The 25,000-nt window shown below is 36.6% G+C and overlaps 1 protein-coding gene across 12 annotated transcripts in view; it reads right to left on the minus strand.

Moving 5' to 3' along the window:
- The window catches only part of TBC1D5 (TBC1 domain family, member 5), a 425,203-nt gene that overhangs the window by 268,323 nt on the left and 131,880 nt on the right, over window positions 1-25,000 (minus strand). Inside the window, exon 5 of one of the 12 annotated variants that reach the window (XM_014537569.1) lies at window positions 4,826-4,918. The exons of 10 other annotated variants lie outside the window; for them this stretch is intronic. The gene's annotated coding sequence lies outside the window, so the exon portion shown is untranslated. Of the gene's footprint in view, window positions 1-3,384; window positions 3,401-4,825; window positions 4,919-25,000 lie in introns of those variants that run through there. One more of the 12 variants, XM_014537573.1, reaches the window with a different exon arrangement.

The raw sequence follows: 25,000 nt of genomic DNA on the forward strand, positions 1-25,000 counted from the left end.
TCCCCTGCAGGCCCAGTCACCTGTAACTGCCCTCCCCTGTAGGCCTGGTCATCCCTAACTGTCCTCCACTGCAGGCCTGGTCCCCACCAACTGCCTTCCCCTGCAGGCCCAGTCACCTGTAACTGTCCTCCCCTGCAGGACTGGTCACCCCCACTGCCCTCCCCTACAGGCCTGGTCACCCCCAACTGCCCTCCCCTGCAGGCCTGGTACCCCTCAACTGCCCTCCCCTGCTGGCCTGGTTGCCCCAACTGCCCTCCCCTTCCTGCATGGTCGCCCTCAAATGCCCTCCCTGCAGGCCCGGTGCGCCCAACTGCAATCCTCTGCCGGCCCGGTAACCCCTAACTGCCCTCCCCTGCTCACCTGGTTGCCCCAACTGCCCTCCCCTTCCTGCCTGGTCGCCCTCAAATGCCCTCTCTGCAGGCCCGGTGTGCCCAACTGCAATCCTCTGCCGGACCGGTAACCCCTAACTGCCCTCCCCTGCTAGCCATCTTGTGTCTGCATGGGGGCAACCATCTTGTGTGTTGGAGTGATGGTCAATTTGCATATTACTTCTTTATTAGATAGGATTCTTTCACTGTCACAAGTTTCACATACCTAAAATATACAAAAAAGGGGGACTTTATATATTCTATGAGAAATAGACAAATACTGATATGAAAGTATATTTTTGAAAGGATATAAAAAAACCTTTCTATAGTTAAAATAAAATACTTTACACAATGATAATGTTCATACATTCATGTAAGATGCTCACAGGTTCCTAATTTTTTTTACTCCTTAGAGAAAATTAGTTCAAGAAATCATTTGTTTTTAACTTGAATAACAATTCTTTATAAACTGACAAGTCTATGGTAATAGCCAATAACCACAATACAAAATTTACCAAACACACCAGTCTACAATAATTCTATTCAGTTAGACATCCACAAGATTCTAAATTACTATGCCTATGGATTAAAACAGAATCACTGAAATGCTTTTATAATTAAATAAAGACAACCTGCTGAATAGTAATAATGAGTTAATATGAAGAAGTCTATTGAAAAAGTAGATAATGTTTTTTCTTTTAATTATGGATTTAAATAATAATCTAGTTTAAAAGTAACTTATTAAGCAGGTGCTGCTTTGTTTTTTGTTGTTTTGTTTTAAATATAAAGGGCCATTTTAGCTTTCTAGAATAAAAAAAATACTTAAGTGTGTTAGTTGCTGCTATTGTGATTATCTTATAAAATCACAATATACTTTTGCTTTCCAATGTGAGGCAATTTTCCAATTTGTGTTTTGACAATACCAAAAATGAAAATATTTGACTACAAAGTAGAATATCAAAGGTTTTTAAACAAGTGATTCTATATTTATTTTAATCACTATTATGAATAAAATTTAACCTATAAATATCAGACCATAAGATAGTATTTGACAAAAATTCATATAAATTAAAAAAATTTTTGGTCTGAAATATTAAGATAATCACTGTAAAAGTCAAAATGGCATAAACATTTTGAAATTTACAATAGATCATTACATTTTATATTTATTTATATTATAAACTTGGATTTCTATACTTTATAAGCTTTAATCTTGTCTACAGAGAATCTAGATTTATAGAGAGAAAAACATATAATGACCAAAATGTAAAATGACTACTCAAATCTGTAATTGATGGATTTTAGTTTCTTAAATAATACTAAGATGTCTCTATAATTTCCCTAATTGGCAAAAAAATGGTCCTCAAAACATTTTAAAAACAGAGGCAACCTTATTTTTTCCAATTGAGGAAGTACAGCAATGTACCTTGTAATACCTGGGAAAGGAGATATCACTTTCTTTGATATACTTCTTATAAATAGCAGATCCTACTTCACATGAACTCAAAATTCAAAAGAACTCAAAATTGGTTGTGCAATATGGTCTTACTGCTATCCCAGTTACAGGAATTGGCATATGAGGTTGAAACTGCCATTTAAAATCCAAGTTCTAATCCTAAAGACAGTTGTATTGGTTTCACCAATTTGATTCCTACAGTATTAAGTGTTAAGATAAAAGTGATCTGATTGAAAATAAGGAAGTCTTGTGAAATAGTTAATATTTAAAGAAAGGGTAAGAGTTAGCACAGAAATTTAGAAAACAGTTTTAATATACATTAAACAAAATTTCAAAACAGTATTATTTTTCATGTAAATTGAAGCAAAACAAGTGTCTAAGTGAAAATTTCAAATTATTAACACTGTACAGACAAAACAGGTTAGTTGAATAAAATTTTCTCTTTTAAAATGCCATTATATAATCAAAGCCTCTGGGGGGAAAAATGTATTCCTCCTAAAGTGGAAGTTCTATGTATTTCAGCTTGCATTCATTCTTTCGCTGTTTCTAATACGCAGGCATAGAATTAGCATTCTGAATTGTGTCTTCTAAAGACATCCATATTCAGAGCTCATAAAGCATACTTCATTCATTTAAATTCTTGACTGATGGTAAACTTAAAGTCTAACACAAATGACAGAGTAATATTACTTTACATAAAGATACCTCTTATAAGAAAAGCATATCAAAGAGCTTAAATGAACCATTTCCAGAGCACGATTATAAAAGAGAGAAGGGATATAGCATGAATAAGTATCTGTTACAGGTAGCATACATTTACCATAATGGCTATATAACCTAAAATATGACATCTTAGCTCTAAAAGCTAGAAACTTTGATAGAAGTTATATTTTCACAATTAAGAGAATAATTGAGCATCATAGAATTGGCAAAACTCTTTATTTAAAAATGTTGGTACCTAGAGGTAAATTTGATTGTGGAAATAATAATATTTTAAAGTTTTAATTATAAGGGAGAAAAGGAGGGAGCAAAGGAGAGAGGAAGAAAAGGAAACAGAGGAAGGGAGAGAAAGAAAAAAAGGAATGAAGAGAGAGAGGGTGGATGGAGGGAAGTGGGAAAGAAGACAAAGAAGGAGAAAGAATTAAGTTCTATTTTTTTAATTCTGCCAATCTTTAATGCAAGAGAGTTATATTGGACTTTAAATAAGTTAATTAAGTATTAAAATCAATCATCTGAAAGTCTTAATATTTAATATTGGTTAGATTGTATATCAAAGTAGTTTTATTATTTATTTACTCCAAACCTTTCCAGAATACTTCATCTGACAACAGGGGGTCTGTTTCTCACAAGATAAATGCATTTACAATGCCAAATAAATTATATATAAAAGCATTTGTCTTCATACATGTCATTCAATATTAAATATCACCCATTGGTAAAATCCTGAAACCCTAATTCATTTTTACCAACCACACAATTGTATTACTCAAGTGTTGTCTATTAAAGAGGTATAGAACTACAATAAGGGTCTACATACTAAGCATAATTATTTTAAGAAAATTAGAACAACTTTAGTCCTTACAATTTCCAGGCTATCAGAACAAGATGTTTAAGGTAAACAATCTACTATAAAAATGCTAGATTCATAAACAATATACCTAATCAGAAATATATAGATTATAATATATGACAAGTTTACAGGTGGGCTTAAATATTTATATTACAAAATAAAAATATATATGGCTTTCAATATTCAAGTGCTATAAAGTGGAACAAGAGAAAATTGAGCATTATAAAGTGTTAAAGTGGACTAACAAAAAACTCTCCACAGTGTAGCCTCATATGGCTTCAGATTTCTCATGAACAGATACTCAAGATCAAAAATTGGGAAAGCAGCTCATCCTAGTGACCAAACCTTTTGTTATTATAACGCTACAAAAATACTCTTTTAAACTGTACTGTCCCTATTTTATATAGATACCACCTCTAGCTATTAAACTACATAGTTAGGTTTTCATAAAATCAAAATAACTATAACAAGCAGTTAGGAATTCAAAAAGAATGAGCAATATTTGAAAAGAGAAAACAATAATAATAACTTGGCCATTTATATTAATGATGATGCTACTAAGAATAAGGAAAATAAACAAATGGCTGCTTTTTGTATAATTATCAATCAAATCAAACATTTTGTCTAAAAACTTCCCTGGTGCAAACACAGGGAGGCCTGAGGTATTTTCAGAAGCATAGGACATAAAGTGGGGAGATCCTTCTAAAAGCCCATGCGAATATGACATTATCCCTTGGATATCAGTAAGTGGTAGGGATAGAAAACACAATGAAATTTTATTAAAGATAGCACTTTTAGCCCAACTGGCATGGCTCAGTGGTTGAGCATTGAGTTATGAACCAGGAGGTCATGGTTCCATGCACTTTTACATATAAATGCATTTCATACTTAATTAACTTATTTAAAGGCCAATGTAACTCTCTTGCATTAACTCTAAATTTGCCGGTGTTACTGGCTCGATCCCCAGTGTGGAGCTTGCAGGAAGCAGGCAATCAATTATTCTCTCTCATCATTGATGTTTCTATCTTTCTCACCCTCTCTGAAATCAGTAAGTATAGTGTGTGTGTGTGTGTGTGTGTGTGTGTGTGTGTGTGTGTGTGTGTGTTTGTGTATTTTAAAGATAGTGCTTTTAATTTAATAATAACAGCAAAAAACATAGCATTTTAAAGAAGTAGGTACTTTTACACTGTGTAGGTACTTTTACATATAAATGCATTTAAACCTCACAACTCTACATGGTAGATGCTATTATCTGCTTTAATGGTAATGAAACCAGAGAAGTTAAGGTCACACAATTATTAGTGGCAAAACCACCTCAGATGACATAACAACTACTTAATAAATGTCCTGAGATAAATTAAACCGGGATTTATAGGATAAAGTTTTTATTGTTATGTTAACTATAATTTAATGCAAAGCATTCTCATTTACTTTTTCCCCAGGCAATCTTTTTCAAAATCTAGGATTGTAATTTTAATAGGCCCTTTGTAGTTGCAAGGTATATGTTCCTTCCCAAATCACCATCTGAGAGTAAATGCATGTTTAGTGGGAAAAGAAAATAGCAAGTAAGATGTGGATGCAAGCAGAATTTATATATGCCTCAACAAAATTATCATTTATGAATAAGTCAGACTGAACCTTTGGAATCACTATCAAATAGTCAAACTTGTGAATGATTTAATCCCCAAATGCTACAGATTCACATTACACCATTCTCTACAGGACCAAGTGCCATACTGAGTGAAGGCCAACAGCTAATAAGCATCCTCTGATCCTGTCTCATCAGAGTAGCTTATTAAATTAAAACATTTACACTTTCCTCCCTCCAGTTTTATTCATATCTCCTTTGCTCCTGATGAGGACTTTCCTATCCACTTTTCTAAATCCTATACTTAATCTGTACACCTAGCTTTTCTTCTGTGGACCAGTGCCAGAAGTACTTTCACCCTAGTCTTCTACACCATTTCTCTTACTGTGATGTACCACAGGACAGTATCAATCAATAAATGCCAGCAGTTGGAATATGAAAAACTATTTGTTCTACTTTTCTGTAGATAGATAAAATTAGTACAGAGTCTTCTTATAGACAAGAAGTATGTAATGGGAGACTTCAGAAAAGAGTTAATATTTTTTACTCAAATATCTGCTTCACCTCTGGGATATGACTAACCCTAACCTTCATCTCTGGCACACTGGTCTTAGCCTTCACCTCTCTCCTAAACTCTTGCAATACCCTCCTGTCTCCCAGCTTCCATTCTTTCTTGCTGTTGTAAACACTCTTGATTGCCTTTCCAAGAAAATTCAAATTTTGTACAAGCCACATGCTCCCAGAGTATGAGTCATAATTGATCTATGTCAATCATGATGGTCCCAATTTCTTGCACCAGATTGGTTGGAATGAGCCATTCAATGTGAATAAAAGTCACCCAGGGGCTTTTAGACGTTTTTCTCTCAAAAATGATGTATACTCTTAATTGCAGTGGATTAATAAATCCTAGATTCACCTTACCTCTAGCCTTCTTGATATATGTAATAGAACCCTTACTATATAACCCAACTGCCAGTTGAAATCAGCCTAACATATCCACCTCCAATAATCTATTACCACATAATATCCAATGCAACTTTTTTCATTGTAGATTGGGTCTCAACATTCTTAGCATAAAATGCAAATGCTGTTAAGAGACCCTAAATCTATGTTTAACCTTTAGTTCCCACTCCCCTCCTCCCTGAGTATGCTCTGTCCACATAGGACTTCTTTCTATCCCTTACACAAAAACACAGCTCATCACCCTGGTTGGTATGGCTCAGTTGCTCAGAGCGTCATCCTGTACACTAAAAGTGGCAGGTTCAATTCCTGATCAGGGCACATACCCAGCTTGCAGGTTCAAAGCCTAATTGAGATGAGTATAGGAGAGAACTGATCAATGTTTCTCTCCTCCACCCCTCCCATTCCTTCCTCTATCTAAAAAAGGAGAGCTCGTTGCCATTTTAGGTTTATGCACATCCCATTTCCTTTGCTGAGAATACTTTGCCAATTAATATCATTCAGATATCTCCTCAAAATCAGGTCGGTGCAGAAAGCTTTTCCTGGAGGACATCTAATCCACCAGCAAATCTTATCAAGCCTACCTTCAAAATAAAATCAAGAATTAAACCATTCTGTACCACAGTCACCCTAATTCAGGTCACTGCCATCCCTGGCATGGACGATTTAATTGCCTCCATAGGTCTCCATGTTTTCAACCTAGCCTTCTACCCTCCATGTACTCACAGCAGCCTGAGTGATCCATTTTAAATTTAACTCAGATCATATCTCACTGCTGCTCAAAACTTTCCAATGGCTCCTCATTTCACTCAGAATAAAATACAAAATCTTCATAAAATTCTACATGATCTTGCCACCAGCTACTGCTTTGATCTTTTATCCTACAACTCTCCCCCATGCCACTCAAGCCCTAATGGCCTCTTTATAGCTCCTCAAATGTGACCAACAAGTTCTCGCCACAGGGGGCCTTTTTAATTTCCTGGGTTCCAAAACACTTCCCTCAGATACCACATGGCTCGCTCCTCCACTGCCTTTAAGTCCAAGCTCAAATGTCACTTTATTTGTGAGGTCGCCCATGATGACAGGACCACACTCAGCAAATACTCTCTCCTACTCTTCATCCCATTACCCAGTCTTACTTTTCTTAAAACATTTATCACCACCTAACATGCTACCACATATTACATATTATATCACCTCCTAATATCAGTTCTATGAATTCAAAGGCTGTATCTATCTTATTCACCCCTATATCTCTCATATCTGGAAGGTACCCTAAGTGTTTTATTGTGGCCTTCCTGATAACAATTTGAAAGAGTCCAATAAAGCACAATGAGAGGAAAGTTAATTGAATCCAAGTTAGATTATTAACTTAAATCAGTTTTTCAAGAATTCCTAGGTACATGCTAGGGATGTATATTAGCACAAAATAAATGTTAAAGAGATTAGAATTAAAGATATTTGATAAGACAGATCCCATAAAACAGACTAGAAATTAGGTAATTAAGATCTTCTAATAATTGCTTTAAAGAAGCAAGGACAGGTTTCTTTCGGTAACAGCAGCAGACCCAGAGTCCTCTCCTGGGAGAGCCTGTGGCAGCTGAACAAACACCTGGTCTGTGCTGCTGCTCAGTATATGCTTAGGGACACAGGATGGGAGAAGAGAGCACAATTCCCTGTGGACCAACAGGCTCTTGGACACCCCCTCCACCTACCCCCACACATACTTCTTACTTCTGCCATCTTCACTCACCACATCCTCAATAACATGGGAAGCCATTATATTTAACCTTGCCCTTTGGCTAGAGATCCTCCGCTTTCCCACTGAAACCAGGGAAGACCAAAGACAACAAGAAATCTGTGCACCTCACCTGTGATCTGTGCTCTGTGAGTAAAGCCCACACCCTTACTGGAAAAAATAACCCACTTCTTCAGTGCTGGAACTAGAGATTCTCTCTTAAGTACACTAGTACAGTGAGTGAGACTATCATAAGCCCTTGCATTTCAATGTAAATGTTTCGATTTTGAGAAATTTCTGAGAAACTAGTAACATATTAATTTGTATGCAATATGCAACCTTTATAAAGTTAACCACCCATAAATAAGTAATAAAAGGACCATTTGCAGGCCAATGATGAGAACATGTCATAAACCAATGACTGAAATTAATCAAATTAATAAAGTTCGTGGAAAAAAGGTAATCATTAAAATGTCTAAGTAGCCCTGTATATATTATCCCCCCTCCAAAAAAAAAAAAAAAAAGGAATAGAATTTCAAAGATAAAAGTAGAGGTTGAAAGTATTTTAGTATAACATCTGGTTTATATTTGACATCAAGTAGATGATATCTTGCAGCTAATCTTTTAAGTCAATTTTATTAAAAATACACAAACACAAAGAAGGTATGCTATATAACCAACTCTATGTCTACCGTTTTGAAAGATGTTTTTACTTTTATTTCAATTATCTACTGTCTCTTCAGAAGAAATTAAATTCTAAATAAAGGATGGCATTTTGTAATTAAAGACAAATTTTATCTATTTGTTAATTTCATATAATACCTATCTCATGACTAACATGAGGATTAAATAAAATCATCTGTGGGAATACATACTAAAAACAGCAGTGGAACAAAGATTCATTGTTATAGTTTACTGACAGCAATAATCAATATTTAAAATCTTCATAAGGTAGCAGATGTATGACCAACTACCTCCTTTGAAATTCACACTGATAACTAAAAGGTGGTGCAGACTGTAAATAGTAAGAATGGACTAGAAGAGGGAGGAAGGGCCGTCTGGGCAGAGGAAGCATCATGTGCATGGGCTCAGAGGACAGACAGTGCATGCACATTTCATTCAAAGCTGCAAGGAGTCGGGCTCAGCAGTGATGGCGAACCTATGACAAGCGTGTCAGAGGTGACACGAGAACTCATTTTTTTGGTTGATTTTTCTTTGTTAAATGGCATTTAAATATATAAAATATATATCAAAAATATAAGTCTTTGTTTTACTATGGTTGCAAATATCAAAAAATTTCTATATGTGACACGGCACCAGAGTTAAGTTAGGGTTTTTCAAAATGCTGACACACCGAGCTCAAAAGGTTCGCCATCACTGGCTTAGGTGATCATTGGGCTCAAGAAATAGACAAAGGCTATGTAAGGCATGGCTTATAGACCACACTTAAGATCCTGAGCTGTTTCCTAGGGGCAGTAGAAGCCACTAAATACTTTACGTAAAGAGGAGGGAATACCTGCTGCTTCTCCACGTTTCATCTTTCTTCAGCTATACCAAACTCATTACCTCAGAACTTCCATACATGTGTCTTCTCTGCCTGGCACTGCTTTCCTAGCCTTCTTTGCCTAATCAACTGATACTTTTTCTTAAGATTCAGCTCAAAAGTCACCTCTCAACATTCCTTCATCCAATTTGATTCAGATGCACTTTTATCTCATGTTTAACTCCACAGTAACATTAACCATTCCTTAGTAAGATGGTTGGTTTTCCACTAATCTCCACTCTTTCTAATGATATAGGGTGTGTTTTACTTATCTATACTCCAAGATACTAGCATACAAGAACTTACAAAAATCAATTATTCAAAGAATCAATAAAACACAAAAGAAATAATATAATGTAATTCTCAGATATGAAGATTAATTGAGTTATATTTGTTCCTATACACAAGCATACAAATTAAAAGGTTTAAAACCCATCTTGAGTATGCTGTAGGAACAAATATCACCTTAGATTACCTTTTTGAGGTACAGGAGTTTGAACTATCTTCAACACTGTATAATATGACCTAAAAAACTCACTTAAATACATATTGAACACCTACTATGGGCTAAGTACTACAGTACTGATCCTCATATCAAAATCAAATCCAGTAAGCAGTGACCTTGATTCTTTATATTACTTGGTGACATTTACCACCATGATACTTCATGTTACAACAGCATTGAAATGTAGTATTCGCTTTCAACCATAATTTTGGACACTCCCATCGGATAACAAACTAGATTACTCCGAATGTTTCTTTTCTACGAAATCAAAAACCTTTTTAAAATGTCAGCCTTGAACATCGTAAAATTATACAGAATGATGAGGAACCAGACTTATAGTGCATATAAATACAAGAGCATATTAGGCTGCATTTAATTACCAGTTCAAACAACAACCTGATCTAACCTTTGACAAGTAAAATAAATGTTCTGAATAATTTAACTAAAGCAAACATTTGCTGTTAATGCTAGCTAATTATAGTAAGAGCTGGAAAGAGAAGCGGAAGATGACGAAGGGAAGAGAAAGGGAGATAAAAGGTTGAGATCTCCAACTATTCATTGAAACATGATTTTTTCCAATAAATTTAATTCACATAAAAGGGCAAACTCAGCAGATCAAAGTTGTTTTATACATACTCAGATGAAAAAAAACACATTACAGATAATTATAGAGCTCATTCTTTCAGTCCATAAAAATCACCAGATTATTAAGGGGACTAGAAAATTCGGTATAGATGAATTAGGGTACAGTCGCCCCCTTCACTCAAGGGGCTCGAAGTTTAGTGAGGAAAAAGCCCAGGAAATGAGTTGCCAGACTTAGAATTAATAATTAATTAAAATAATCAATTAATTGATCTAAAATAAGATAACAATAGTGATGCCCAGTTAAATTTGAATTTCAGAAAAACAACAATAGTAATATTTGGAATATACTTATACTAAAAAGTATTCATCATTTATCTGCAATCCAAATTTAAAGGTGTATCCTGTATTTTATTTGACAACCCTACCCGTAGATAAATAAAAATAAATGTCTATGGGAAAATATCTTATGTCCACTGTCCAAGCTCCTGGATCTATTAAATGAGATCAAAACTCAAAAAGGATGAAATCCTAAAAGAATACACCCAAAAGAGGAAAGAGTTGTTTTCTAGAGCTGGTATCTGATTGCTAATTGGAAAGACCAAAATGTACTACTCAAATGTACTAACTCAGCCCCACAAGACTTTGTTTTTCAATTACCCTAAGAAAAGGAGCTGGAACTTCTTAATGGAAATCAAATGACAGAAAAATGAAACATTCTGACAAAATCCAAGAGCCACTGAGGACCCTGTTAAGGGGAGACAGAGTACATCACTATTCTTAAGTTCTGAATAATTTAACTTTACCCCTGAAAAACACAGGTTTATTTTGAGGGGGGAATCGAAAAAAATTAAACTTTGTTAATTTTTTGAGACTATTCTTATTCAAATATATAACATTTTCATTCTCATGTTGTAAATAGTTAATATGCATACTGCCAAGAACCTAAGTTATGATAAGTTCTGTGACCTTAAATTTTAAAAAATCAATAATGTGTAAAGACTGTTATATTCCATATGAAAATTGATGATTTAATTGATTAGTGACATCTAATGAATAGCTTATTTGCTCATGGAGTAGAAGCTTCTACATACTTAGGCATAAGAACCAAAAGTTTCAGTATGAATGTGAAAATGTTTGAAGTATAATAGATCATCATTATTAATAGAGAAAAGAAAAACTTCAATTTCCCAAATTGATGACATATAAATATATAGCTATTTTGTATAATAACAGATAATGAAAATCACTTAAAATATTAAAACTTACTATAAAATAATGAATTTGAGTTTCACTGAAAAGTGATATAACTTGAGGGTTTCAGAATCTTTGATATCCATTTCGATTGTAATGGTTCCACCTTCACCCCAAAGAAGCTTGTGTGCATATAACTTCTGACTATATGTTTTTAACATCAAAACCACTTAGATGTGTCCATGTAAGAAAACTGATTTTATATATATATATATCGCTTTAAAATGTAAACATTATAGGAATTCAAAATGAGAATAAAACTGTTTAGATTTCATTTCTATGAGAGGGGATGTTTACAGTATTGACAAAATGAAACATGGTTTAAAAAGAAAGGGCTAATTTAAAAAGAGGACAATACACAGTGCTCACATACGATCTTGATGAACTAAACATAGGATTCTATGAATAATGCTGAAGATTTCTGCAAGTCATCAATGCATACTAAAAAAACAATAATTCCATGAACTCCATGTTGTATCATGGAGTAGCAGAGAAGCAGAACCAATAGGAGACTATATACAGTATATGTATATATAACAGACACACACAGAGGTTTATTTATTTAGAAATATTTATTACTAGGAGCCCAGCGCACGATTCAAAATCACGCAGCGCTGCCCACCCTCGAGTCGCCGGTCTGGCCTTGCCTCCCTCCCTGGGCCCCGCAGCAGCAGTGGCCATTGCTGGTCCGGCCCTGCCTCGCTCCCCGGCCCTTGAAGCAGCTGCGGCCGCTGCTGATCAGGGCCTCCCTCAGCTAAGGCACACAGAGGCCCCTGCCACCCTGCCCCCGATGCTGTGCGCACAACCTCCTCCTGTACAGCCGACCCATTACGGCGTCCTGGTTAATTAGCATATTTCTATATTTTATATACAGATAGATAGATAGATAGATAGATAGATAGATAGATAGATATAGATATAGATATAGATTAGATATAGATATAGATATAGATATAGATATAGATATAGATATATAGATATAGATAAGGAATTGGCTGTCACGCTTACAGAAGCTGGAAAATTCACTCTGCAAGGTGAGCAAGCAGGCTGGAGATCCAGGAAGAGCCAATGCTCTATTCAAAGGCTGTCAGGCAGGGAGAGCTGATATTCTGGTTTGAAGGCCATCGGGCAGAAGAGATGACGTTGTAGATGAAGTGCAAGGCAGTAGGCTGTAGAGTTCCTCTTGTTGGGGGAAAGGGTCAGTCTTTTATTCTGTCTGGCCTTCAACTCATTAGATGAGGCCTTTATCCACATCATAGGAGCCAATCTGCTTTGTACCCACTTAGATATTAATTTCATCCAAAACACCCTCTCAGCAGCACCCACAATCTCTGACCAAATACCTGGGCACTCAGTGGGCCAGTCAAGTTGACGCATAAAATTAAGCATTCACATCTGTTTACTGGCCTTTTAGGTCTCCTTTTCTGAGAGGTACCTATTCATATCTTTTGCTCAATTTTCAACTGGGCTGTTTTTGCTTAATAATTATAGGATTTTAACAAAACAAATCATGGGTACATAATTTTAATACAATACTGAAATATCAAAAGTACACTGTATATATTAATCATCATTCATATACTAAAATGGTCTCCATACTGTTAATTATATTGCAGAATGCATTTTGAAAATAATGATTTAAAGAAAACCAAATTTTCCCCCTTGTAAATATGGTACAATGAACACTAGATTATGATCCTGAACCAGAAAGATAAATTATTATTATAATTTGTTCAATGTCTTCCTCTGCACTTAAGAAATGTTTGCAAGATTGATGATTGCTAATGTTTTATTGAATGCTTACTAAATGCCAGGCACTGTGTTTTATGTTATTATCACATTCAATGTTCTCAGCAATCTTATCAGAAAAGCATCATCATTATCCCTATTTTACAGGTATGCAGGTGGAATTTGAGGCCAGCAGGTCAAGGTTCTCATCCCAAGGTCACACACTAAGTGGCTGGGACATGAACTCAGACTTCTTTAGAAATTCATGTAAGCCAGCCCTACTGGCTTCCTATTATATACAATGGCCCTGGGAAAGGAACACTAGGGAACAAAGAATGAGGAGGGCAACATCCTTGCTGCCGTGACACTTACAATCTGTCAGGAGGTGGAATATGGAATATGGAAAATACACAGACCACATAATGAAAGACAGAATGTCACAGCAAAGGAGAATACAGCTTTAACTCTAAGAGGTCAAGGGACAATTATGGGGGACTAGGAAGACTTCATGAAAAAAGGAAACGTCTAGGACAGGCTTTGAAAAAAGAGTAAGATTTTGACAGGCACAGATGGGCAGAGGCAGCTAATCAGAGGTCAACTCAAGTAAGATTGTTCCAAATGCAGCAAAATAAACAACAAAATAGTAAATCCCTGTATTTGCAAAAGCGAAATCTGCAATGAGAAAAAGGCAGCTGCAAAACAGACATATAATATTATATCATATGAAATGCAAATTATTAACAATGAAGCTTGACATTTAAATAGCACTTTGAAATTTACAAAAACTTTCACATATACCATGCATTCTCAAAGGAAGTGTCATTGTTCTTGAGGGGAGAAAAATGATTATTGGGGTTGGAGTGGGCAATCTTACATATTAAAAGGGTGTATGGCCCTCCAAAAGGCCACAGTACATAGTATATCTGTGTATATCTGTTATATTAAAATTTCATGGGGAAGGGAAATGATGAAGGTAAAAAAAACAAGCTTTTTTAGGGAATAACAATGAAAAAGAGGCGGAAAAACACAGATTAATACTAACTTATTTGATCATCTCTATAATCTAGTGGGTAAGAAGGGTATCCGTCCCTTATTTGAAAAGCATATGAGACAAATAAAACTGAAAGAGTTAAGTGAACGAATAAAAGAGAAAAACAGATAGTTCACCAAAAAATGAAATGTTGTTTATATATATATGTGTGTATAATATAATATGCAACCTCACTCATAATTAAAGAAATATCAACTAAAACAATTAGAAGTAATTTCTCAATCCTCAAATTTGCAAAACAAAAAAGTGAGTAATAGCTAGTGTTGATAAGGATGTGGAGAAATACGCATTTTGATATTAACTTGATTATGTAAGTGTAAATTTTTTGAAAAGCAATCTGGCAATAACTATCAAAATTAGAAATTCAAATATACCCTTTGATTCTGCAATATTACTGCTAAGAATTTATCCTACTGAACTATCCTCTAGCCAAATTTATACAGAAAGAGGTTGACTGTAATAGTCAAACACTATCCAGGTATCCATGAATAAGGAATTGGTTTTATAAATTATTGCAATCCAGAAATGGAGTACTACATGGACCACTGCTAAAACCTCCCAACAAGATCTCCCAGCATTCCTTTCATATTCCCCTCAATCAAGATCCCTTCAGTGAATGATCTTTAAAACAATAAATCTACTCATATCACTCTCCCTCCTTAAAACACTTCAATAAGTTACCACTCGAGAGTTAAAATTTCCAGTAAAACTACAATGTCTTATGTTGCCACTGACCTACTGTCTGGCTTCTTTTCTCACCTTTGTCTCTGGGCTCTTTGGACTCCAACCACACTATCTATATAAACTCCCCAACGATCAGTTCATTCCAGCCTCAGAGCTTTAATACAGGCTTTGCCCTCAGCCTGCAACATCTGTCCTCTTTTGCAAGAAGAACAAAACTGAAATTTCACTTCTCTAGTGAGGTCTTCCTTAACACTCCCCTCAGCTCCTAAATTAGGTTAGTTCTTCTGTTACATGCATCCTGAAGCCCCTATCTTTCCATCATTGTACTTAATGCAATTGGGTGAGAGGAAGGGGTGGGGGAGAAATTGAGTGACAGAGAGACTATGTGTGTTTACATACAAGCATATATTTTAAAGGTTTACTGCCACCCCTGAATTCATGAGGGCAAGGCCTAGCATAGTGCTTGGCATACAAAAGACACATTAATATTTATGAAAAGAAAGTGATGCAACAATATCTCCTAAATGAAGGTGATTCAAATGAAAGGTTAATTGTACATTTTCATTTTTAACATATCTGGTTTGCTTTAAAAACAAGTAAAAATTGATCCAACCTAAAAAACATATAATTCAATAATGAACAAGTGTACAAATATATGCTTAGTTGAAAAATACCAACCACCTGGGTGGGGAGTGTTGATGGTTACAAGTAAACTCATCAGCAAAGGAAAAGTAACTAGAGTTCATTTCTCTCTCTTTAGAGGGAGTGATCACAATTTAGATTTAAGTGACAAAAAGAAAATATAATTTTTACAACCATGGGAATTAACCCTTCCTCCCATGGCTTCCCCATTTTCTAGTTTCCCAAGATATTCTTGTATATTCAAAATTAGGCATAAAGTATCATCCATCAAACAAATCTTTTACCTGGAATACTTATATTTTCTTGAAAATTAAGTAGACAAAAATTACCCCAATTATTTACCTTAGTTTTAAGACATTCTTAGGGTTGTTTTTTTAATTCAGAAGTCAATTCCTTTTCTACATTCCAACAATCTCTAAACCTGTTTTATCCCTACAGTTAAAAGAAAATATTTAAGACAGAATGCTAGCTTATTTGACCTATTAATGCCAATATATTTTTAAAAAGCAAAAATATCCAACCTTGTACCCAAATTTTAAAAGTATCAATTTCATTAATTTAATTCAAAACCTTTGGCTCTTTCAGAGTAAATGATGACAGCTGGAGGTCAAGAGCTCCTAGCCCATTGTCTGGCATATTAAGTTCTAATAAGAGAGAATAGAAAGGAATGATGAACATGTGAATGAAACAGTAAAGAAAAACCTGGGCACCAAACTAATTCACACAACCCCTGCTTTATGAGGCACAGGCAAAGCAAATTCTAAGTCTCTTCTTTTATTAATTAAAAATATTGCCCATCCTAAAAACTATTTTAGTCAGAAACTGCTAGTGGTAAGACTGGATCAGATAAATTTACTAATAGAGTCAGGATAAAATAGACTTTGTGAATGGTCTGGTATGTCAATAAGTCTATGGATGAGAATTTAAAAAGTCAAAGTTCAGTAAGCTCTAACAATTCTTCTGGATTTTGGTTTCATGTAGTATTATGCTTATGTTATTATTCCATTGTTTCTGGAATAATTTATAAACCAGACAAATCGGTAAATCTAAGAACTCAGTGTCTGTATCTCTCTCTCTCTCTCTCTCTCTCTCTCTCTCTCTCTCTCTCTCAGTATGTGTGTGTGTGTATGCATACATATACACACACTCCTTCATTTCACTTTATAGTGAAATACATCATAAAAATGGCATTTCTGAAATATGAGGGAATTCTATCCTTTATCTATATAACCAAGATCAACACTATTTCCTGAAAGTTCGTGGTGAGGTTTTCTACAGCAATGCCAAAGGGGTAGTCGATGGGAGAGTTCATATACACATACTTTTCACCCTAAAGAAATGGATCAAGAAAGCAAAGGATGAAAACGAGGACCCCCTAGTCTAGAATTAGTACAACTGTACGGAATAGCTTCCATTTAGAGATTTTCCATGTTTCAGGATACAAAAGCATTATTCCTAACACATTAGGGGGGAAATGTAATCACAGATTCAAAAACCTTTAACTGTCCATTATCTCTTCATTAATGGAAAACCAGTCTGATAAGTAAAAGATAGCTCTTAGGATAGCAAGCATGTCTCCTACCCACATCTTATTAAGTATATATGGATATAGGTCAATGGATAAGGAAAATTTAAACTAAAACATAAAATCTGATTTAGATTCAAATTAACATCTTCCTTTTACCTATTCCTTCTGGCAGAATGTACTTGCAAAATCTGTAGCAACAAACTATCACTTCATTATCTTCCCACAAGATACTGGTTTTCTCTAACACTTCACAATGCTTCTGAGATAGCATATCTGACATAACACCTCTACTTCTCTCCAGCACTTAACAAGATAAAGAAAAGGCAGAAAGAAAAAGTAAAAAATGTTGGTGTTACAAGAGAAAGAATCCAAACCTTATGAACATTCAAACATTAACTATATATCTCAAACCATTTTAACTATTTTCCTACATTGTCATCTGACATGTTTCCCTCTAAAGTAAGTAATATACTGTAGAGTCATTCACTCGGTGTTATCTGATGGCAATCATTAATTAATGTTGAAGGACCCTTTGAAACTAAAATATAACTAAAGCAAAGCATAGTGATTCAAGGTTGTTGTTTTATTTTTCTTTAATCAAATAAAGCTGAGTAATCAAATATTGGTCTTTGAAGAAGGCTATTTCTACTTTTTACCTAGTAGGATCCCTCAAAGAGGAGGTAAAATGGTAAATTTCAATTCACCTAATGACAAAGTATCAAACTTGCTTGACTGTGAAACAATATAAGGTTTAAGCTTTCTTCAGTGATATTATTAAAATGAAGATGTAATCAATTACTATCACCTGCTTTGTAATAATACCCGGAACACAAGCACAGTGACCTCCATGCAAAAACATGCAGGATTTTCAAGGTTTTACCACAAATAAAATCTAGTGATAAGAAGTTCACATACATCCCTCCAAACAAAACCATTCACCAGGCCATCTCCAATAGATTTATTCAAGTACTTCTCAGTGTACATTGGCATCACCATTCAGAGGGCAGAAATCAGGCCTATTCAATGTGCTTTTAGGTCACTACCATAGCTCCATTTGCACATGACACTTATTAAATCCTAATTGAAAGGCATTTGACAATACAATTGCTGAAAATTCAATGTTCACCCCAAATGTGAAATCTTGGGCTTTATACCTTATGATTTCAGCAGTGCCATGTGTGCTGTGAAAGCGAAGGGCCTGTCAATGTTTCCATTATAAACTCTGGTTTTCAGAGGTTTGTATCTTGGCCTATAAAAATAGACTGCGGTCTGTAACTTGGCATAGAAAGTACTGGTATCAGCCCAAGAGAACATTTTTTGTTCCAAAGATTAAAATAAAAATCTGTTTAGTAGTTTTAAGTTAAGAGACTGTTAAAAAGAGAGGGGGGGGGGGGGGTTTAGGAGGGTGAGGGAAATATAGAATGTATTTAAAAACACCAAAACCCAATGTCTATGTCTAACTACTGCTTCATTTTAGATTTTGAAATAATTAACACAAGATAAGCCAATGAAAAAATATTACGTAAGTGAAAAACCTAAAAAGAGTTTTAATTAAAAACATTATGGTGGTTACCAAAAAAAAATTCTTAATTTTTTAAACAACTACATATGTAGTATCTCAAATAAGCCCCACATTTAAAGATTGTCCAAGTACTCACTGACAGTAAATGAAAACTATTTCAGATATGTTTTCCTAGATATGCAAAAATTACTTTTTAATGAATCACTAAATGCAGAATTACTTCAGATTAGTAGAGACAATCTTCAATTCTATCTTCAATTTATGCATTAAGAAGTTTCTAAAACATAACTTAAATGTAAGAAACTCTGAAGTAGTCTTTATATACTATTTGTTGAAAGACACTTGTTTAAGTTTTATGTTTGTTTCTTTTTTACCATAACATACATCTGTTTTCTTCAAAAATATAATGCTGTTATGTAACACTTCTGCATCTTCAAAACACACATTTTGTAATAACATATCTGTTAAAGGGGGTATAACTGGTATAATTGGGACATGAAAGGTGATTTGGCGCATATATATACACACACACACATACACACATTTTGGCGCATATATATACATACACACACATACACACATACACACACACACACACACACACACTTTTTGGCCTTGTAATTACATTCTCAGGAATTTATACTATGAATATGCCTGCATATATGAAAATTATATAAATACTAGAGGCCCGGACACAAAATTCATGCACTTGGGAGGAGGGGTTCCCTCAGCCCGGCCTGCACCCTCTCCCAGTCCTGGAGTCCTTGGGGGATGTTCAACTGACAGCTTAGGTCCGCTAACATCTAGAAGAGATCAAAATGTTAGTGTACATAGCAATCCCCTAGAAGTCTTATTAAAACACAGATTTCTGTACTCCACCCTCAGAATTTTTCATCAATAGGTCTGGAATAGAACCTAAGAGTTTGCGTTTCTTAATAGTCCCAACTACAGCTGAGTTACTGGTCCAGGGACCACACTTTGAGATCTCTTCTAGATCAAAATTGTACATAAAACTGCATCTGCTAAGAACATTATTATCCTATATAATAAAAGCCTAATATACAAATCGACCAAAGAGCGGAATGACCATTGGAATGACCGGTCACTATGACGCACACTAACCACCAGGGGGCAGATGCTCAATGCAGGAGCTGCCCCCAGCCCACAGGCTCCAGGCCAGCCAAGGCGGGTGCCAGTGGGGCCCCTGATCACCCTGCCAGTCACCTGCAGAAGGAGGCGACCGGCGGCAGTGGTGGGAGGCGGGCTGGCGAGCAGGCGGTGCCAGGCCACCTACTGGTAGCTCCACAGATTGGCCCTGATTGCCGGCCAGGCCTAGGGACCCTAACCATGCACAAATTCCGTGCATCGTGCCTCTAGTAATGCCATAATCCTATATAATAAAGAGCTAATATGCAAATAGTCATTACACCCTCACACCAAAACAGCTCAGACACTCAACATTGGGGAGAGAGGAATGGGGATCAGCCAGGCACAAATGAGCTCACGAAAGAGGAATGGGGACAAGCCAGGCTGCGGCCCAGTAGAGGAACAAGCTACCCGCCCCATGGGCCCAGGTGCCAGCGGCTGGGGCTGCAGCCCAGGAGTGGGACAAGCTGCACACCCCAGGTGCCAATGGCTGCACCTTCGCCTGTGGCCCAGGAGAGGGACAAGCTGCCCGCCCCACAGTCCTGTGCACCAGCAGCTGGGAATGTGGTCTGGGAGAGAAACAAGCCGCCCACCCCGCGGTCCCAGGCGCCAGCGGCTGCACTTCGGCCTGTAGCCCAGAAGAGGGACAAGCCGCCTGCCCCACAGTCCTGACGCCAGCGGCTGGGGCTGTGGCCTGGGAGAGGGACAAGCTGCCAGCCCTGCAGTCCCGGGCGCCAGCGCCTGCGGCTGCAGCCTGGGCAAAGCTGCCTGCCCATGGTACCCTGTGGCTGTGGCCAGCCCGGGCGAAGCTGGCCCGGGTCCTGGGTGCCTGTGGCCAGTGAGAGGGAGGGAAGCCTGGGTCCTGGGTCCTGGGTGCCTGCGACTGGCTGGAGGAGGAAATCCTGGGTCCCGGGTGCGGGGCAAGGCAGAGGCGGTTAGGGGCGATCATACCAGCTAGGGAACAGTTACGAGTGATCAGGCTGTAGCGGAACAGTTAAGGGTGATCAGGCAGGCATACAAAGGTGGTTAGGGGAGATCAGGCAGGCAGAGGTGGTTAGGGGCGATCAGGCAGGCAGGCAGAGGGGTTAGAGGTGAACAGGTAGGCAGGCAGGTGAGCGGTTAGGAGCCAGCGGTTCCAGCTTGAGAGAGGCAGTCGGACATCCCCTGAGGGGTCCTGGATTGGACACAGGGGAGGGGGGGTCCCCTCAGCCCCCTTCTCTGTGCACCTATTTCGTGCCCCGGGCCTCTAGTAACATTATAAATATAATCTTGTTCTTATCAATAATATTTAGATAATAATGCTTGTTTTCATAAAACATAAGAAGTCTGGGTGGTGGGGGTGGATGATAATTTAGGTTATTCTAAACATGGTGAAATAAAGGGGGAGGGTAGACAATATAGTTCTGTTGTACTTTTCAAACTTAACCTCCCATCTCTTATTTCTGTCACCAGATGGAAACCAGTACAATGATAAGCTGCCAAATTGCAGATATAAATTTAAAAATAATAAAATAACAGGTGATAATTATATCACATGGTATTAATTAAAGGAATATACAGCTATGAGTCCCTATACTGACATTAATAACTAGAGAGGAATGGCATTTATTATTCAATTAATTAAATGTATGTGTATTAGCCATTGGTCTGTAAACCATATCAACTTTAGATGTGTTATGGATTGAATCATGATATCCCAAAATTCATATGTTTAAGTCCTAACCAATACCTCAGAGTGTGACCTTGTTTTGGAGACAACTAAAATGGCATCAGAATGGGCCCTAATGCACTCTGACTGGCATTCTTATAGAAACTGAAAAATTAAACACATACAGAGAGAAGATGATGTGAACACAGAGGAAGAAGATAGTCCTCTACAAGCAAAGGAGAGAGGCCTGGGACAGATCCATCCTCTGTAGCCCTCAGAGGAACCTACCCTGCCACACCTTCATGTTAGACTTCTAGCCCCAAAACTGAGACAATACATTCCTGTTGTTCTCAGTTTGTGATTCTTTGCTATGACTGTCCTAGCAAACCAGTTCAAGAGTTTTCTGTTTTCTTTACTTTTTTTACACTTTAAAATATTGAATAACTACTATAAGCAATATGCTGTGTCAAGTGTTGTGACCACAAAAATGAATACTTGCCTTCAAGGAACTTACAGTCTAATGGTATATTACTTAAGAAGACATGAACATCCATTAGTCATTAATAAGATGCCAACAGTTTTTTCAAAGCTTATTGATGCTTGATTCAGCGGGTCACCAACAAAAATAAGACACCCCAACACTGAATTCTACTTCATTTCTACTGTCAACACCCCAATCACAGCACTCATTACTCCCTGCCTCACTCTTAGGACAACTTTCTAACTGGTCTCTCTTTCTCCAATCCATTGTATAAATTGCTGGCAGCACCTTTCAGGACAGTACCCTCCATGTAATTTCCCTAATTAGTATTTCAACAATATATCTTAAAAAAACATTTGTCTTTTTCCCAATTCAAGTTATAGGCAATCATACCTCCCGACAGATGTACGTAACTTCAAATTACTTAAAACCACTCATTTAGTTTGCACCTTGAAAACTGAAATGTCTTTAAAAGAATAAGCAGTTATTTATAACTAGAGGCCCAGTGCACAAAATTTGTGCACAGGGGAGGGGGGGTCCCCTCAGCCTAGCCTACACCCTCTCCAATTCGGGACCCCTCCGGGGATGTCCGACTCACAATCCTGGACTGCTGGCTCCTAATCACTCACCTGCCTGCCTGCATGGTTGCCCCCAATTCCCACCCTTGCCAGCCTGATCACCCCTCACTGCCTCTGCGTGCCGGCCTGATTGCCCCTAACTGCCCCTCCTGCCACCCTGGTCACCCCTAACTGCCCCCTGCTGCCAGCAAGGTCGCCCCCAACTGCCCCCTCCCTGCTGGCCTGATTGCTCCTAACTGCCCCCCCTGACAGCCTGGTCGCCCCATGCAGCCTGCTTGTTCAGTCATTTGATTGTCCCTCACTAACGCCCCTGCCATCCTGGTCGTAGGCAGCCATCTTGTGAGGGTGTGGTGGTTAATTTGCATATTACCTCTTTATTATATAGGATATAGGATGAACAGGAGTAGCAATATCATAAAGTATCATTTAATACACCTGTGCTTAACAATAACCCCTCAAATAATCTCTTACTAAGTTCAGCACAAAACTAATTATCTCAAAATTTGAAGTAATGAGAGTACAAAGTGATAGCTGTCCTTGATCTGTGGGTGCCTCATAAATACCCATTGCTATCATGGAAATCCCATCTTTGGATTCCAAAATTATGTCTTATATAACTTCATTATATATTGTGCATTAGGTTTACAAACAACCTCAATTATAAATGGACATTTAATTTTAAATTTTTTGCTATTATCAAATGTCTCAACTACTGAATCAATACTTTCATACATATAGTTATCCATTTGTTTTATCTTTATAAAAAGTAATAGTATTCAATTGCCTTGGGGAGGGGAATGATAGCACTAAATTTTCTCTAGAATTTCTCCTCTCTGTTCGTTTCTTCTCAACAGAATTCAGTTATATGGTTTAGGAATCCAAAGAGATAGCTGATATTCCTCTATTCACTTACAAATAAATAAATTTTACATCTTCAAAAATTATTAAAAGAAAATAAATATTTCTTGGCTTCCTAGAATACAAAATATTCTAGTGTCATTATTTCTTTTAGGTTCAGGAGTGAACATCTCTTATTAGTCCTACAATTAAATGATTCAGCAACCAGCCACACTATCTTTGCCTTTTAACAGTTCCAATCAGTAGCAGATCTAGGTGTAATCAACAGCAGCAGGGGGCTTTAGGAAGCAAAACAAAACAAAAACAGTAGGAATCTTTAAGAGAATACAGTAAGTGATACAAGGAAACATTACAGGCTATTTTAATCCAAGTTAATCTAAAATATCAGAGTCTAGTTTTATAATCAGAAGTGAAAGAAGCAGAGCAACTTCTGTATATCTGAAAACAGAACAAATTTCAAACAGTTTAATATTAAAGGTTAAAATTAAAGGGGACAGCTCTGAAAATGAATCTTTTCGGTCTCAGAAGGGACATTACTTGTGTTTTGGTGATTTAGCACACCCAATTAGCTGATAAATTAAAGCCCTCCTTACCTGTTACTGCTACCACACCTAACAAATTTCATATCATGTACTTATAATATTAAAGTATCTCAGAGAGTAACTGACAATGCTCTTACTCCTCTTAAAAAGCATTTAAAATTTTACCAGCAACATCAGGACAGCTTTAAAATGCAATTTAGCAGAATGTTCTCATTTTCCTATTTTGGATTCCCTAACCTAGAGTGTATGGTTGGTAGTTAAGTGCTATGACTGGTGCTACTTAAAAGCATGCAGGTAGCACAGTGATTTATTTATATGAAAAATCAAAAGCCAATGGTAGCATGATGTGATGACTATGAATTTTAACTCTACAAAAATTCACAAATGGAAATGTTACCATAGAAACAACCTGATCACATTGCATGTGAGGATAGCTGATTTCATGATATAATTCTATAGCTGTTTATTGCAATATGTGCAATGAGACATCTATGAAACCCCAATTCTTCTATTTCCTCACTCTGCTTGGAATAACAAGATGTGAGGAATGCGGCTGACAGGTTTACAATCTTGTTAAATTTTCTTTGACTTTAAATTTTTCAAAACCAAAAACATTTTAAAAAATAAATTGGCTAAGATTTAAAACATTTAACTATAGGACTCAGTATAAGACATACTCTAACAGAAGAAAAAAGTGTACCTGATAGCAATCATTTCTCTTTCTGAAAATACTTCCTAAGTCATTCTGCAACTATCTACAATGCTGTTATCTCAAAAAGCAGTGTTTTGCATTACAAAAATTATTTTTCAAAAAAATTTGTTCATCCTCTATCCAGCAGGTACTTAAGACAAAAGTTAATAAAAATATCCAACATTATCAGTAAATCAACACCTGCCTTGGAAAGGTGTTTTTCTTAAAAATGTTTCTAGATTATTTGTAGTTATTATTTAGGGAAGAAAATACATTAACAATAAACACTGTTAGGAAAAACATAGAGGATGTCGATACTGAATTTGTCAGTGTAAAA

Source organism: Myotis brandtii, unplaced genomic scaffold, assembly GCF_000412655.1.
Source record: "Myotis brandtii unplaced genomic scaffold, ASM41265v1 scaffold18, whole genome shotgun sequence".
NCBI classification, from domain to species: Eukaryota; Metazoa; Chordata; class Mammalia; order Chiroptera; family Vespertilionidae; genus Myotis; species Myotis brandtii.